Source organism: Chanos chanos, chromosome 16, assembly GCF_902362185.1.
Source record: "Chanos chanos chromosome 16, fChaCha1.1, whole genome shotgun sequence".
In the NCBI taxonomy this organism is placed as follows: Eukaryota; Metazoa; Chordata; class Actinopteri; order Gonorynchiformes; family Chanidae; genus Chanos; species Chanos chanos.
Window position 1 is genome coordinate 16,678,319 of NC_044510.1, and position 14,939 is coordinate 16,693,257.

A 14,939-nucleotide genomic window follows, 5' to 3' on the forward strand; every position below is an offset into this window, starting at 1 on the left:
ACCTGGACCAATGACTGTACACCTATATCACCCTAGGTTCCTATTGCGCTGTGAAAGTACCTACCCTGAAGTAGGAGCTAAAAAAGCCCCTCAAAACGGCGTTCTTAGAACTATGGCCGTTGTAAGTTCCTGTGGTGCGAACATGTAAAAAGGGGGTACTTTCTTCAACAGTTCTAAGAACAATGGAAAAGTTCCTCCGGTGCGAGAGCACCTTATGTAGGTTTAGAGAGTAGAACCCTACTGAAGTGAATGGAATGTTTATGCGGGTTTACAGAGAGAGTAGAATTCTACTGAGGTGAATGACATGTTTATATAGGTTTATAGAGAGAGTAGAACCCTACTGAACTGAATGACATGTTTATGTATGTTTAGAGAGAGAGACTGACCATCCTGACCATATCTCACTCATTTTTAACACACTGCATCTATATGATCTATAGAAGACATATGTGACATTTCTGTACTGTCTGCCCAGCAATAAGCACTTTACATGGCTACAGAAAGACCTGCTTTCCACACCCATTCTTCATTAGATCCTTGACTCTGTTATTCATCAGATATGGACGGATAACGTCTCCATCTTCTCAATTTCACTGCTGACATCTACAACAAAGCACAACACAGTCCATACAGTTCATACAGATTTATATAGGGTTTTACTGCTCATGTGGATGGATATGGGGTCCTGCACACGGCTGTGGGGTAAACTAGAGATGAGGATGTGTGGAGATCCTGACTTACCCATGCTAAACGTGGTGTTGGATTCAGTCAGCGCATGAGCCATAGCTTCCAGTAGCTTGTCTCTCAATATTATCTCAATCAGTTTCTATCAAAGTAAAAAAAAAAAAAAAAGATTCAAGTTACACAAACATGTTATTTAAAGATTCTGTTAGCCATCTGAGTAAATGTGAATTTTCCAAAGAATCCTAAATTCTAAAATCCTACATAATTTTCATCTTTGAACTCTACATGTAAACTGAACAAACCATCAGATTTCTGAACAAGTCCAGCATCCTGCTCTTTGCTTTGTTGAACATGGTGTGTTTTAATGACTCAGCATGTTGGATCAGTGCTCTCTGCTTCACCAACATGGATCTCGTTCCAACACATTCTTCAGCCTCTGCAGCAGAACAAGCAATATTTGGTTTGTATTAGCATACTTTCAAAATCACATAACTCAAGTCTTTCTGAAATTAACCACTATCCCACCAACTTACTGATGTAGCCAGGAATCATCTCTTCTCTGATGGTGTCTGTGATTGATGCATACATTTCCCTCTTTTGTTGCAAAATGAGTTTTTGAAACATTTGCTTCAGCTTGGCTTCCTGTGTATTTTTATGAGAAATCAGTAAAATATTTTATTCAAAAAACAACAGTGTATTTTGAAAACATTATCAGTTTCTTTTTTGGCTAACTATTAGTCAGCATTAGTAGAGTAACACCAAATATTAGTTACAAAGAGAAACACTTCCATTCAGAGCCTCAAGGACAAGTGGTTGTGAAACTGTGAAAGGATTCAGATTTTTTCTTCTGTTATATAGAACAATGTCTGGGACACTGGCTACTTTGCTTTGTGCCATGGTGAGGTGAGAGATAGAATAGACACAGTTCATATGTGGCAGTAATCCCAGAACAGTTAAACGCTATACTCAGTCACACCAGGGCAGCATCAAAGGGGAACAGACATTAAAATTAATTAATATAATGAATACCAATTGATCTTGGGTGGAAATTCGGCACACAGTCAAAGGTCCCAGGTGTATTTCTACATAAATATGATAAAACTAATAAAATTTATATGTTTATGATAAAACCAACTCTGCATGTTAATTCATCGACTTTTTATTTGTTTAACTTTGATTTGCTTTGAATATCCTAGTGGATGTTAGTAACTTTTTGATTATATATGGCTTTTTCAGAATCTTGCATCATCCATAATTTTATCACTTCAAAACAAAATTTACTAGAGGTAAAGGTTTGTTGATTACACTTTGTCTATACATTCTAGTAAAATTGAAAATATAATGCATCGTTAGTACTCGTCTTGGAGTAAAAGTATAGGTTTGTGCAACGGTCCTAGTACTGGATAAAAGAGTACTAGAAGGCCAACAGAAGTTTGCAAATGAAGCAATAGGGCTTTAGAGAGGAGCTACACTGTGAACATACATAGCAACTTCACCACTGTTAAATGAATTCATGAAATATTCATTGTTTCCTACACTAGTGAAAAGTGGGACACATAATAGGAAAATCTATTTTACAAATGTGCATTTTTCCCCATAGCATTTAGAGAAGACACTGATATTTTTACTGTACTTATAGCATGATGTGGCCAGGTTTTCCTGTTGACAAAATCATGTGATCCACTCGTCAGCGCAAAGGGCCCTCTAGCAGACTTTGGCGTTTAGAACTAAGAAGAACTACTTTATTATAGAGGTGTTCATATTGCTTATATAGTTTAAAATGGTTTAAAGTATAAATAATTACATAATTATTAAATAAATACAGTTTGAAGGAGAAATAATTCAAAACCTAGTGTACTTTTCGTATTCAAATTGATCAATTTTCATTTCACCGCTAAGTTTTTTATGCGCTCCTTAAATTTTCAACTCAGAAGCACATGTGGTCCTGTGCACATGTGCTCCTTGGGAAAAAAAGTAAGCGTCAAGCCCTGCATAATTTTGTTCACAGAATAAAATGGGAAGATTCAAGTGAGACGAATTTAGCCATGTGTTATTTTCCTTATGACGCTTTAATAATATATGGGAGAAATAAATCGCAATGTATCACAGGATCGAATCACAACACTTGCTGTATTGTGAAATGTAAAGAATCGCAATAATATCGTATCGTGGCCCTAATACCGTGATAGTATTGTGTCGTCGCCTCTCTGGCAATTCCCAGCCCTAGTAAACACTCTCACTTACCTCGGTTTTTAAGAAGTTCAGAATGTGAGTCATTGCTGCAGGGTTGCTATAGCCTTCAGCGACTCTGACGCAGCAGATACTGAATTCATCGATCTTCTCCAGCACTGACTGCCCAGTTTTCCCTTCATTTCTGCACACATTACATTTGACAAATGTCACATAGGGAGGTTCTGGATGAATAACACTTTTCAGGCTGTTGTTACAATACTTACGGGAACAAGGCATTATACTCCTTGTTGATGCTTTCGTACATAACTTCAGCCAAAGACTTGTTCAGGTCTCTTGTTTCTCCATCATTTGACCGGAAGTAACCTTTATTTCTGCACAAGGCTGATAGAGTCTGATGGTATCCACGTCCATCTTTTCCTGCCTACATGAGGAAATGATATTGAATATTTTTATTCATTAAAAGGATGGTAGATTTGCAGCAATTTTACATATAATACCATGAAATAACTTGCATAATGTGATCAGTAATGCTTACTGGTACATCCACTTTTTTCTTTGTAATTTCAGCACATTTCATCTCTGACTTCTCAACTCCATCTGAGAGGCACTTCTCCAGTTCACAGTAACATGGCTCTAAACGAACACTCAGACGTCTCAGTTCATCCTCCAGCTTCCTCTTCAGCTCAGTGTGCAGCTTAGATTTGTCAATATTCTGAAACACACACGACATAACCCGTTCAGTTTCTCCTCAAGATAAGACAAATTCACAGACAATGCGACGACCCCTTCAGTGACTATGAGACGTACCATCTCTGCGTTGTTATCTTTGGATGTCTGAATGAGGGACAGGATCCCTGTGGCACTGGTCAAATACTGTGCGGCCACTCTGTTGGTGTGACTGTGGTTAAGACTTCTCAGCACCTCTCTCAGGCTTGGTATCTCTTCCGTTTTTTTTTTTTTTTTTCAAAAAAAAAAGAAAGAAAAATGAAAAAAAAGAAAATACATATGGTCCTTGTCAGCTATAATAACTGTATGGACAAGTGAACCTGCTCAGTTTTTACTAATTTCATAAAATTAACAAAGTCCCTTTATGGGTGATGATGAACAGCACACACTCCTCTAATGAAAAAAAGAATGATGGCTATTAAAACTGATAATGCTCTACCTGTGTCCTCCTGTTTCAGACAAGAATCCTTCGAGCAGAACTCCCGGGAACTTACAGTAAACACTGAAATGCTTCTGATGTAATATTTCTGCAAAACAGAAAGCAATCAGTCAGCTGTATGATCACAAAAATATTTCAAAAACACAAAACATCTGCCTCTTAAGTGAGAAAAAATACCTGGAGTTGACACTCTCTTTCATAGGCTCGTTTCACTCGATCCTTGGCCATGTTATTCCTGTGCTGTATACATTTACGCTTTCTCTCTGACTCCTGGGAAATAAGGACAATAATGATTCAATTTGTATTTCTTCTGGCACAGATCTGTCATCTAATAAAGCGCTGTTGGTTTGTATCCTTTTTTCACTTACATTGTCCACTGTGATTTGCAGATCTTCATTTTTCAGTCTAAGGGATCTGAAGATCAAATATGTCATTTTTCTTTAGCTTTCTGTGGGCCATTTTAAACCTAATAAACTATACACTGTGCAGTGAACATATTCTTTAGTACTGAATACACTTACAGGGACTAAAAATTCAAGGAAAAAAAAGACTGGCTTTCTTTTCTGACCTCATGTAAGACTGGGGATCCATATTATCAGTCTTGGTGCAGATGAAAGTGATGCTGGTGCAGGCTCCTCCCTGGACCATATCTGTCATACTGCTGTTAAGGATCTCCCAGGCTGCCTTGTCAGCCACAGCTCGATTGATGTCACTCACAACCCACACAGCTGTGCACTCCCTTAACATCTGTGGATAAAAAAGGATTAGAAAAAGAGATTTTAAAAATGTTATCGCTATAGTTGTTTGTTTGGTGTAATGGAACAGATTCCTCATTACAAACAACTAGTTCAGTATAAATCCAAACTCATTTCATCTATTCAGTATGAACAACTGAATAGGTGCCAGCAGTTCCATAAACTGTCAGTGTATTAAAACACTTTTAGAATTAATTATTTTCTCAAAAAAAAAAATAGCAAAATATGACATTTTCAATGCAATTGGAACCTTAGCACAGCAAACTAAGACCTGTAGCTTTGCTAAACTAACAGCAAACATGAATAAATATGAATAATAACAAATGATACAAATAAATTCATATATGAATTTTAAAAATGGTTTGTTTAATGATGTCATAATGTAATAATGTTTGTTTAAAAACTTGCTGCTTTTGTTTTTGCTTAATTTGGCTTTGTTTTGTTTTGTATAAATACTCCTCTTTTTCTCTGGTTTGGTTGGGTGTGGAATTGTACTGTCAATGTGGTGTCCAAACTGGAGGTCTGAGACAAGAATCCTGTAGGTTCCTTCAAGTCTCTTTTTCACCTTCTTTCATTCTAATAAATTCTGGTTTCATTCTAATTGATTCTGAGCTAAGCTGCACATGCATCCAGAATCTCCTTCAGTTTGTGACAAATAAAGTCAGCAGTTACCGATTTCCACATCTCATCTCTGGTCTGATTACAGTCTCCATTTCCAGGAAGATCAACTAGCACAACATTCTCTAGAAGTTCTTTGTGATTGGGCACTTTAATTCTCACGGTCTTCACCAGTGGCCAATAGAGTCGCCCAAGATCAGACTCATGATGTTGAATGAAAGGCCTGATTTCTTCAGAGAGATCTGAGGCCTGTTTGAGCACAGAATTAGACTTATTAGGTTAATATCATTTTTCACAAATATGAGCTTTACTAACTGAGTGGAATATTGAAAATAAAAACTTAGGCAACTATTTAACATGTATTTGGAAATAAAAACACCTCACAATTGTGATGTAAAGCTACAAGATCGATCAACTGATAGATAGATAGATAGATAGATAGATAGATAGATAGATAGATAGATAGATACTTTATTGATCCTGAAGGAAATTTCGGTATCCAGTAGCTTCATATGAAACAATTCACACAAACAATAAAAAATTAGCAACAAGAACTGTAACTCACCTGAAAACATGAAACAATTTTAGTGGTTGACCTGAGCAATTCTGCAATAAAGGGTGAACGATCGTCCTTCATGAGTTCATCAAAGCTTTTTCCAGCTGCATTCTTACCATACAGCGCTTCGATCTTGTCTTCTGCCATTTTGCAGATGGTTTCATCCCTTTCCTCCTCTGCTAAAAATCCTATTAGGCTTTTTAGCTCACTTTGCCAGGCCTACAAATGAACATAAAGTATTTTCAGTATCAATTTTATTAACATAGAATGTCAGTTGTAACATTATAGTATGACTGAGATAATGTTGTAATTGTAAGAAACCTCTTTTGAGATGAATTCAATAGTTGCTGTGTACTGGTCTCTCTCAGTCCCAGCCTCCACTTGTATAATGACTGATGTACAGGCTTCGAGTGTTCCTGTAGGTAACAGCTCCGTCTCATCCAGGATGGCATTTATCAGGGAGCTTTTACCATCTCCTGTCTTTCCAAACACACCCACAGTGGTTTTCTGTATTGTTTTCTTATGCAAATCTGCAATAATGCCCCTGGACACAACAAAGTGATAGACAGATAGATAGATAGATAGATAGATAGATAGATAGATAAAGTTTGTAGTAATTATCAGCGGATTCAGGAACATTTGTCACAAAATATTACCATGTATTACTGTTAATCTGTGCTATTTTACTGAAACGATCAATGTACCTGATGTAGTTGATAAATTTTGTGTTGGCCTTAGCATGGTGCTTGATTTTCTCTTCAAGTTTGTGTTGAACCTGTACCATGATTCCTTGTGCTTGCTGTATGGCTGCAATCTCTGTAAGAGGTAAATTTAAAAGATTTTTAACAGCATAAACAATATCTGATCTTTGACAATTATCTGTAGGATATAAAACAGAAATGAAGTTTCAGGCCTTTACGCAGTGAGAGTAAATTTGAAACTCCATGTCTTTTTGCCATAGTATTCAGACCGGTATGAATAATCCTTGAGTGTAAGACTTGGATGAGAATGAATGAAGTCATAGGGCTCTTGGATGTGTACCTAAATGTCCAAGCCGTGTTGCTGATCTTGTTATCATTCAGCCATAAGCATTGTTATCATTCAGCAAACTATTGAAGAATTCCATAGTCTTAGGAAGTTTTATTATTTATCAGCATAATTAAATGTGTGGAACAGATGGTTGTAAGACAGTATTTACCATGAAATGATGATACTATCAGTGACAGAACACCTCTGTTATGGGAGTGCATGGAAACCCACAGAAGTGGCATGGCATATTTTTAATGGAAATGAAGTAGACATTTTAAATATTATTTTAAACATTGAGGCCATATGAACCCACCTCCTTTTTTCTTCTTCTTTGTTTCTTCCCCTTCATGGGAATCACTCCCTCTCTCTCTTTTCATTATGTGTTTGCCTTTTGGAAGTAATGAGCCCCCTGGTATTTCCCCAGTTTTCTCACAGGTGAGATAACTTCCCCCGTTCTCCTCCACCATCTGGTCAATCTTCTCTAAGAGTTTAAGGACCTGACTCTGGTCAAACCTGTAAATCTTATCAAATATGTGATGTCTCATCTTACACTCTTTTATGATCAGGCCTAAAGGGTCTTCTTTTTCACCAGTGTAAGATGCAGAGATGTGTCGTGCACTTCTAACAGTAGTTAATACAATGGTATAGTTCATGGCCTCATCGCTGAAAGAGTTCAGTATGGCTTTCACTTTGTTTCTGTCCTCCTCTGTGAAACTGTCAGGCTGCAGCACCAGTATAAACACATGAGGTCCTGGATCAGACAGGTACACACACTCTTCCACTGCGACTGAGAGCTCATGCGGTGTGAGTTGAGGATTAAACAGGTCGGGAGTGTTGATGAGTGTGATGGGTCTTCCCTCCACCTGTCCTCTGACTCTCTCACTCAGGTGTTCTTCAGAAACTTCAGGAGCTTCAGTCTGAAATGCATCTCTTCCCAGGATGAGGTTTCCCACACGGCCATTGTCCAGTTCATTTTTCCCCAGCAACACAATCCTTACTGCGAAGGAGTGACAAGATGACAATATAACCTTCAGTATTCATACACAATTGATCTAAACCACTGAAATTAAAGTCGAGCAAAACGAAGGTAATTTCTTTTAGAAACTATGAACTTCGGTAAATTTATCTGTTTGATTTTAGTCGAAAACAGCCTTCGTTCAAATACGCGCTAAAATAACTTACATTTTGGCGGTGCATCCATGCTGTGTTTTCTGTCAGCTGTTTTGCTCAGCACCTGAGCTTTGGAAAAATGTCCGTGCTTTTTATGCAAGCCAAAAATATCGTCGTCAGCTGAATAAGGTGAACTCGAATCCATTTAGATGTCCCAACCAAACGTTATGTCAGACAAATTCAAATACAGTGTCTCATTGAACCTAAGCTTAAATCAGTAGGCTGTAGAAGAGCTATATGGTTTCCCGCTCAAGTTCCCTGAAAACGAAACTTAAGCAGGGCCAGGCGTGTCTGTTATTACGGCAGCCGAAGAGATTCCACTCCATGGTTTTAACAATCGCCAAGCCACCTCAGTTCATAAGGGCAGATTTCCTTTTTTCCCGCTTAGCTGAAACAATATTGCCCGGCCCCTTGAAATGAAAATAATAACGGGTAAAAACACTGAGGACTTAGACGTCCCTTCACCTGGCCAATTGCCGGTCTCCCCTCTTGTTATTCTGAAGCACCGGGGTGGATTTAGAAGTCCTCTTCCAGTCGCGCATTTTCTTTGCAGACCAAAACAGGCAAATTGGTTGACAAATGAGATGAGAAAACAGCGTCTTTAATTTTTTCCCCCTTCTTTTTCTTTTTTGGTTTAAAATGATTATTATTTTTTTAAAACCAGTTTTAATGAAAGTGGTTTTTTTTCCCGTAGTTTTATAGCCTGCAAATTAATATTCATTTGTTTTGTTGAACTTAAAGAATAGTTTATGTCTGCCTATTTGCTTTTGCAGCTTACTTATGTTCCTTGTTGTTATTAGCCAAGTAACGTCTAGTATCCCAGTAACGAATCAAAATTCAAATTTAAATGCAATGGAAGCTTTTTTAAATATTACATGTGTAACGTTCTTAATTCTTCTTCTACTTCTGCGTTGTGATTTTTTTTAAACAATCTCTTCGAGACATTAAAATTGTTGATCACTGCCGCTTATTTGCAGTACTCTGACAATAACAAAAACCTTTTCAGGACCTTCGCCGACTAGTAACATTAAAACACCATACAAAAACTCTCTGTGACATCGATTACAGACTGGGGCAAACACAGTGTTCAAAATGTATAACTAATAACACTATATGTACACTATATAATTTTATATATGTATAAAAATAATAATGTATGAAACAAAAAAATGTACCTGACAATAACAAAAACATTTTCAGGATCATCGCCGACTAGTAACATTATAACACCATACAAAAACACTACAAAGGAAGAAATGTTAGCTTGCTGCATTGCCAAGTGACAGTTGGTCAAACAGCTGATATGAATATGCTAATCACTTCACATATAAATACGCTGCTGAATGAAGATTGAAAACTCTATAAAAACCGTTACAGTTCATCAGCTTGTTCTTTGGTATTATTTATTATGAATAAAAAAAGAAAATAACTTAGATATGATTCTTGACAGATTAGACTGAATACATTAACAGGTGATTTAACTTTTCAACCTACCTGTGTGACATGGATCGCAGACCGTGAAGAAGAGGCGGAGTTTTACTTCCAATGTCTGCATGGGCACAAGGGGCGGGGTCTCAGGCTCAAAGAGAAAAACAATGCACGTCAGGTGGAATGATACATTAATCTACTACACTTGTATCTTTTGCATATCTATATTCCCGTCATTGCCCCTGAAGACAATCACGTTGACTACTTCAGCATGGCGTTCGGTTCTTCAGCAGGGGTTGTAGATCATTAGTTCTAGTAAGCCTATTATAAAATAATCTCTCTTCTATACCTTTTCGTTAGCCTACTAGTGCTAGCCATCATCAACTGAGTGATCAGTGTGATTCAGGTCATTAGAAAGCTACATGTAAAGTGATGCTGCACTGTGAAACAACAATATATTCTCAAACACGTATAGTTATTTGATATGACTTTGTTGGGGCCGGTATTAAATCTAGTTGCTCCTCTCTGAGTTTACAGTAACCAGTTCTGTTTTTTTTTTTTTCTTTTACACTCTCCTCATTGCTAATTGAAAAGTTGGCGTACAAAGTTAGTTACATGTTGTATCACAGTGCAATATCGCTTTATAGATTAGTCATTGATTGGAATTTCTGTCCCATGTCAACAGTTTCACCAACATCTGCACTGAATGGCCTGGAAGTGTCCACAATGCAAGGGTTCTTATAAATTCCCATATCCATGCAATGGCAGTAAGTTTTTTCTGTCCCCCCTGCTTGGAGACAGAGCACATAATGGCAGGTTTTGTAACAACATACAGAAGGGGTAGAAATGGGTAGACTTACACGTTATAACATCTCTTGTAAATAAGTTTAACTCATCTTATATTTCCATCACCTAGGGACACTGGAGAGATAAACAGTGTCCAAGTACCCATCATGCTGCTTGGTGACCCTGCTTACCCCATGTGAAGCTGGCTGCTCAAAGAGTGTAGTGACACAGGTAACCTGACAGAGCAAAGATACTTTAACGAGTGACACAGCAGGGCTGGGATGTCTGTGGAGTGCGGGTTCGGCCGACTAAGGCCGGAGATATAGTTGCCTTTAACTACATTGTTACGTCCCTGCGAGTTAGGTCTCGGGACTGTGGGAGGTAACAAAAAAACTTTAAAGCGAGGGAAAAAAGATAGATGGGAAACGGAAATACTTGAGTTGTGAATTTATTTATAAGTCAAGAAAAGAGAAAATAAAGGGTTACTACAAAACCAAAAGTAATAGCCAAAACTACTTCCTCCACGCTGCACACAGCATAATCACCATCATCAGAGGCTACACTTTAAACACACAGCATAACTGCTGTAATCACACAATAGAATACACACACACACAGAGATCGCTGTAATAGAGAGTTACAAAGTGCGCGAGCGCAAACACATGCACACACAGCGTTAACACTAGGTCTCCCCAGGTCTTTTAAAACAGCCGGTTCCGGAGAACAATTAAGCACCAGCACTGTTAACCACTCATGGCAACGATGAGCACAGGGGAGGGCGGTACCTAGGGAGAGACATAAAAAAAAAAGAAGAAACACACCCCAACACGACAGCCTTAATATACATGCTTACATGTGCATGTTGGCTGCCTCCCGTATCCTGCGTCCATTTGGAGCATCAGTTGCGTACATCCTTAGATGCAACACACACATGAACGGTAGGGGCTGTATGGGGATGTGACTCGACAGGGTCAGTGGGCACGTCAGCAGTAACAAAAATGGCAGAAAGTTTTGAAGACAAGCTGTGATGTGCCCTCTAGTTAAATCCCCCAGTAACACGTGTAGTACGTAGGCAAGTATGTGCACAATTACATTCACGACGCAGCCAGTTGTATACGCCAAGGTGTGATTAAAAAGTAAAAGTAATCTCACTCTGTGTCTCTGCTTCGTTAGCGTTACCTATCAACACATTCTTTCTACTGTTTGGCTGCTAGCGTGCTAACACCAGCTTAGCCTTCTTGCTAACCTTACTTACACAGCAATAGTGTGCCGATAGTTAACGTTTATCTCCTTCTTTAAGCCTGGTCCTCATTCTGCCTCAGTTGCACAACATAACCTGCACTATGGTCATCCCTCTGTCAATAGCAATTTGGCTTTTCCCATTAGCGTACTCTCACACCCTCGCAGACCACTTCGGTCTAAATTTAGACAGCCCATATCTCACAACAACTTAGTTCCAATTCAACTGACCCCCTCTTCCGATTTGATCATTGTAAGCCCAACAACCCTGAAGTTAGGTTTTATTAATATTAGATCACTCTCCCATAATGCCTTGCTGATCAGTGATCTTATCATTGATCTTAGCCTTGACATGATGGGTTTGTGTGAAACTTGGTTGAAGCCAGATGTTTATTTCTCTTTAAATGAAGCCTCACCCCCCAACTATTCCTTTTCACATGCTGCTAGAGCAGTGAAGAAAGGTGGGGGTGTAGCCCTAATTTACAGCACTGAATTCTCTCCTAGCATCTTTAATGCACCAAACTTTGCCTCCTTTGAGCTGCTCTCCATGCAGCAATCCTGCACTAACACATCCTTCCTTAAAGTAGTGATCTATCGGTCCCCTGGGCCCTATATGTCAGGGAAAACAGGGAACTCAGTTGCAGACTCACTGATGAATAAATAAAATGTTTGTGCCAGGCAGAAGTCTTTCAATACACTAGGCAGAAAGCGGAATCCAAAAAACAAGCAGAGGTCGTACCACAGAGCAGTCAGAGGGAGGCAAACAATCCAAAACGGCAGACAAAGGCAAAATCCAGAGACAGGCAAATGTTCAAAAGCAGGTACAGGGCAAGGCAGGCAGGCAGGCAGAAGAGGCAAAATCCAACAGGCAAAAAGTAAAAAAAAACAGGCAGAGGTCAAGAACAGAAAACAATCAGGATAACAAAAGGCTAGGACGACACACTGTGGAAGGCAGTACGAACTGACAAACAAAGGGTAGAACAGGCAGGGTTTAAATAGACAGACTAATTACTACTTCAACGAGACACAGGTGAGCACAATAAGTGAGGGGCGGGGCCAGGGCACATGGAAGACCAAAATAAACAAAAGCACATGACAAAACCAAAAACAAATGACAGCTGTCACCAGACCTGACCAGCAGGGGCACAATAGAGAGCAGGTCACGCAGGAACCCTGACACTATAGTCAATTTCTAGATGAATTCTCTGAATTCATCTCTAACATTATAACTACGGTGGATAAAATCCTTATAATGGTGGATTTTAATATCCACATCATTAACAACTCTTATTCTCTTAATAAAGCATTCACATTTATTTTAGACACTCTTGGCTTCAACCAATACATCTGCGAGCCCACTCATTCCAATGGCAACACCTTAGATCTTATTCCAGCTTGCAGCCTAACTATCTCTCATGTGGTTGTGTTTCCCTATTCCACTGCCCTCTCTGACCATTTTCTCTTTACCTTCCAGATCACTCTCCTTCTGTAGTTTCTACCGTGGTTCGTTGCTGCTGCCGCATTAATGCTTCCACCACTGCCGTGCTCGCTAACCTGCTTCCCGCTGCCCTCACCTCCTTCAGTCATCAACAAGGGTCTTTGAACGCCCTGAGGGACAGTATAAACTGTACAATCCGTAATGCATTAGATATTGTAGCACCATTAACGCTAAAAAATAGGCGTAAATATATAACACCCTGATTTAATAACGATACACGTGTGCTGAAGCAAGTGTGCAGGAGATTAGAACGAAACTGGCGCACCACTAAACTAGAGGTCTTCTGCCTCGCCTGGCATGATAGCCTGATAGCCTATAAATGCGCACTCTCCACAAATCCGCCTATTATTCCAAACTAATTAATCTCAACAAAAACAACCCGCAATTCCTATTTGATACAGTATCAAAATTGACCCAGAATCACTCCCCTCAATCCAGATCTATTACCCCATACGACTTTGTCAATTTTTTCTCGCAAATAATAGACTTAATCCGTTGTGATACTCAAAGTAATCTACAAAATCAACGCGCCGATATACTCTTCATACTCTCGCACTGCAAAAAATCAGACCTGTTACTGATTTAAGACCACATATGAAAGTGGCCCAAATCGGAAATGGAAAGATCAGATTCAATGTGATCTGTACTATTCACATTGTCATGAAAAAAACAGGTCTGAGTCACAGTGGAGCAAAAAATCAGATTTGGGTCACTTTTGCCTGGAGTGTGAACGTAACCTATGTCCAAGTTCTCTGTGGGTGGTTGTCTAAGATATTCTGAGATATGTACAGACATAGATGGGATAGTGCCAAAAAAAAGAGGGGAGGAAAACCCTTAATGGTGCTTTGCGAAACACGAGGAAAGGAATGCTTCATATCTGGTTATATGTGTTGTATTCAGGACAAAACATTGTCTAGTCAGAATACACTAATGATATGAGATTCCATAACAGCTTGACCACACGTATGATTGTGTTTATCTACAGTGAGACGTGTTTGTCTGTGTCTAAAGTGTAATCGTCATGCATATTCATAAAGTTTAACTTGTTCACTAGGATGCATCATTTACACATCCAACAACAATCGTTTATTTAGTCCTGTTCTCTTTAATACCCTAATACATTTGTGCTGCCTCCATAAAGTAAATATATACATTATCTAAAGTTCACAGCTAAACACACATGGAAAATCATCTTAAAGTTTATTTAAAAATACAGTCATATTCTTACTGCTTCTTTGAAAATACACATAAAAATTACATTAACGTGTGTAATACAATAATTTTTAATATGTTCAATTATCTCATGATAAAATACTAAAGAACAAAAACACACATACTAAGTAAAATCCAGATCAAAAAGCTTTTCATAACACAAGTAAAAATTTGATAGTTGCTGATTAAATTGTCGTTTAAGGATTAAAATGAATCTATGAAGGTTTTTTTGTTTGTTTGTTTTTGGTAACCATAAAATACAAACAATGAATCCCTAAATCACCATAATCAGTACTGATTTAATGCATGTCAATCTTTTCATTGCTGGAAATATATAAACTAAATAAACCACAAAATATAAACTAAATCACACACACACACACACACACACACACACACACATACATCCTCACTATTCATTCCCTTTTTAACACATCAGTGGTAATGTAAGTAAACCAGTTAAAGTGTGAAGGATTACACAACTGCAGGACATCTTGTCTTATTAGGTTATTAGGCAATGTAATTATGATAATGGTCAACTGGGAAACACAAGGAAAAGATTTTTTTTAAAACTGAGTAATTAATATTCTCTAATTACAATAGAAT

The 14,939-nt window shown here is 38.3% G+C and overlaps 1 pseudogene; it reads right to left on the bottom strand.

Moving 5' to 3' along the window:
* Positions 1 to 553: 553 nt before the first annotated feature.
* On the bottom strand, positions 554 to 13,210 carry LOC115829269 (nuclear GTPase SLIP-GC-like; annotated as a pseudogene).
* Between the last annotated feature and the right edge of the window lie 1,729 nt (positions 13,211 to 14,939).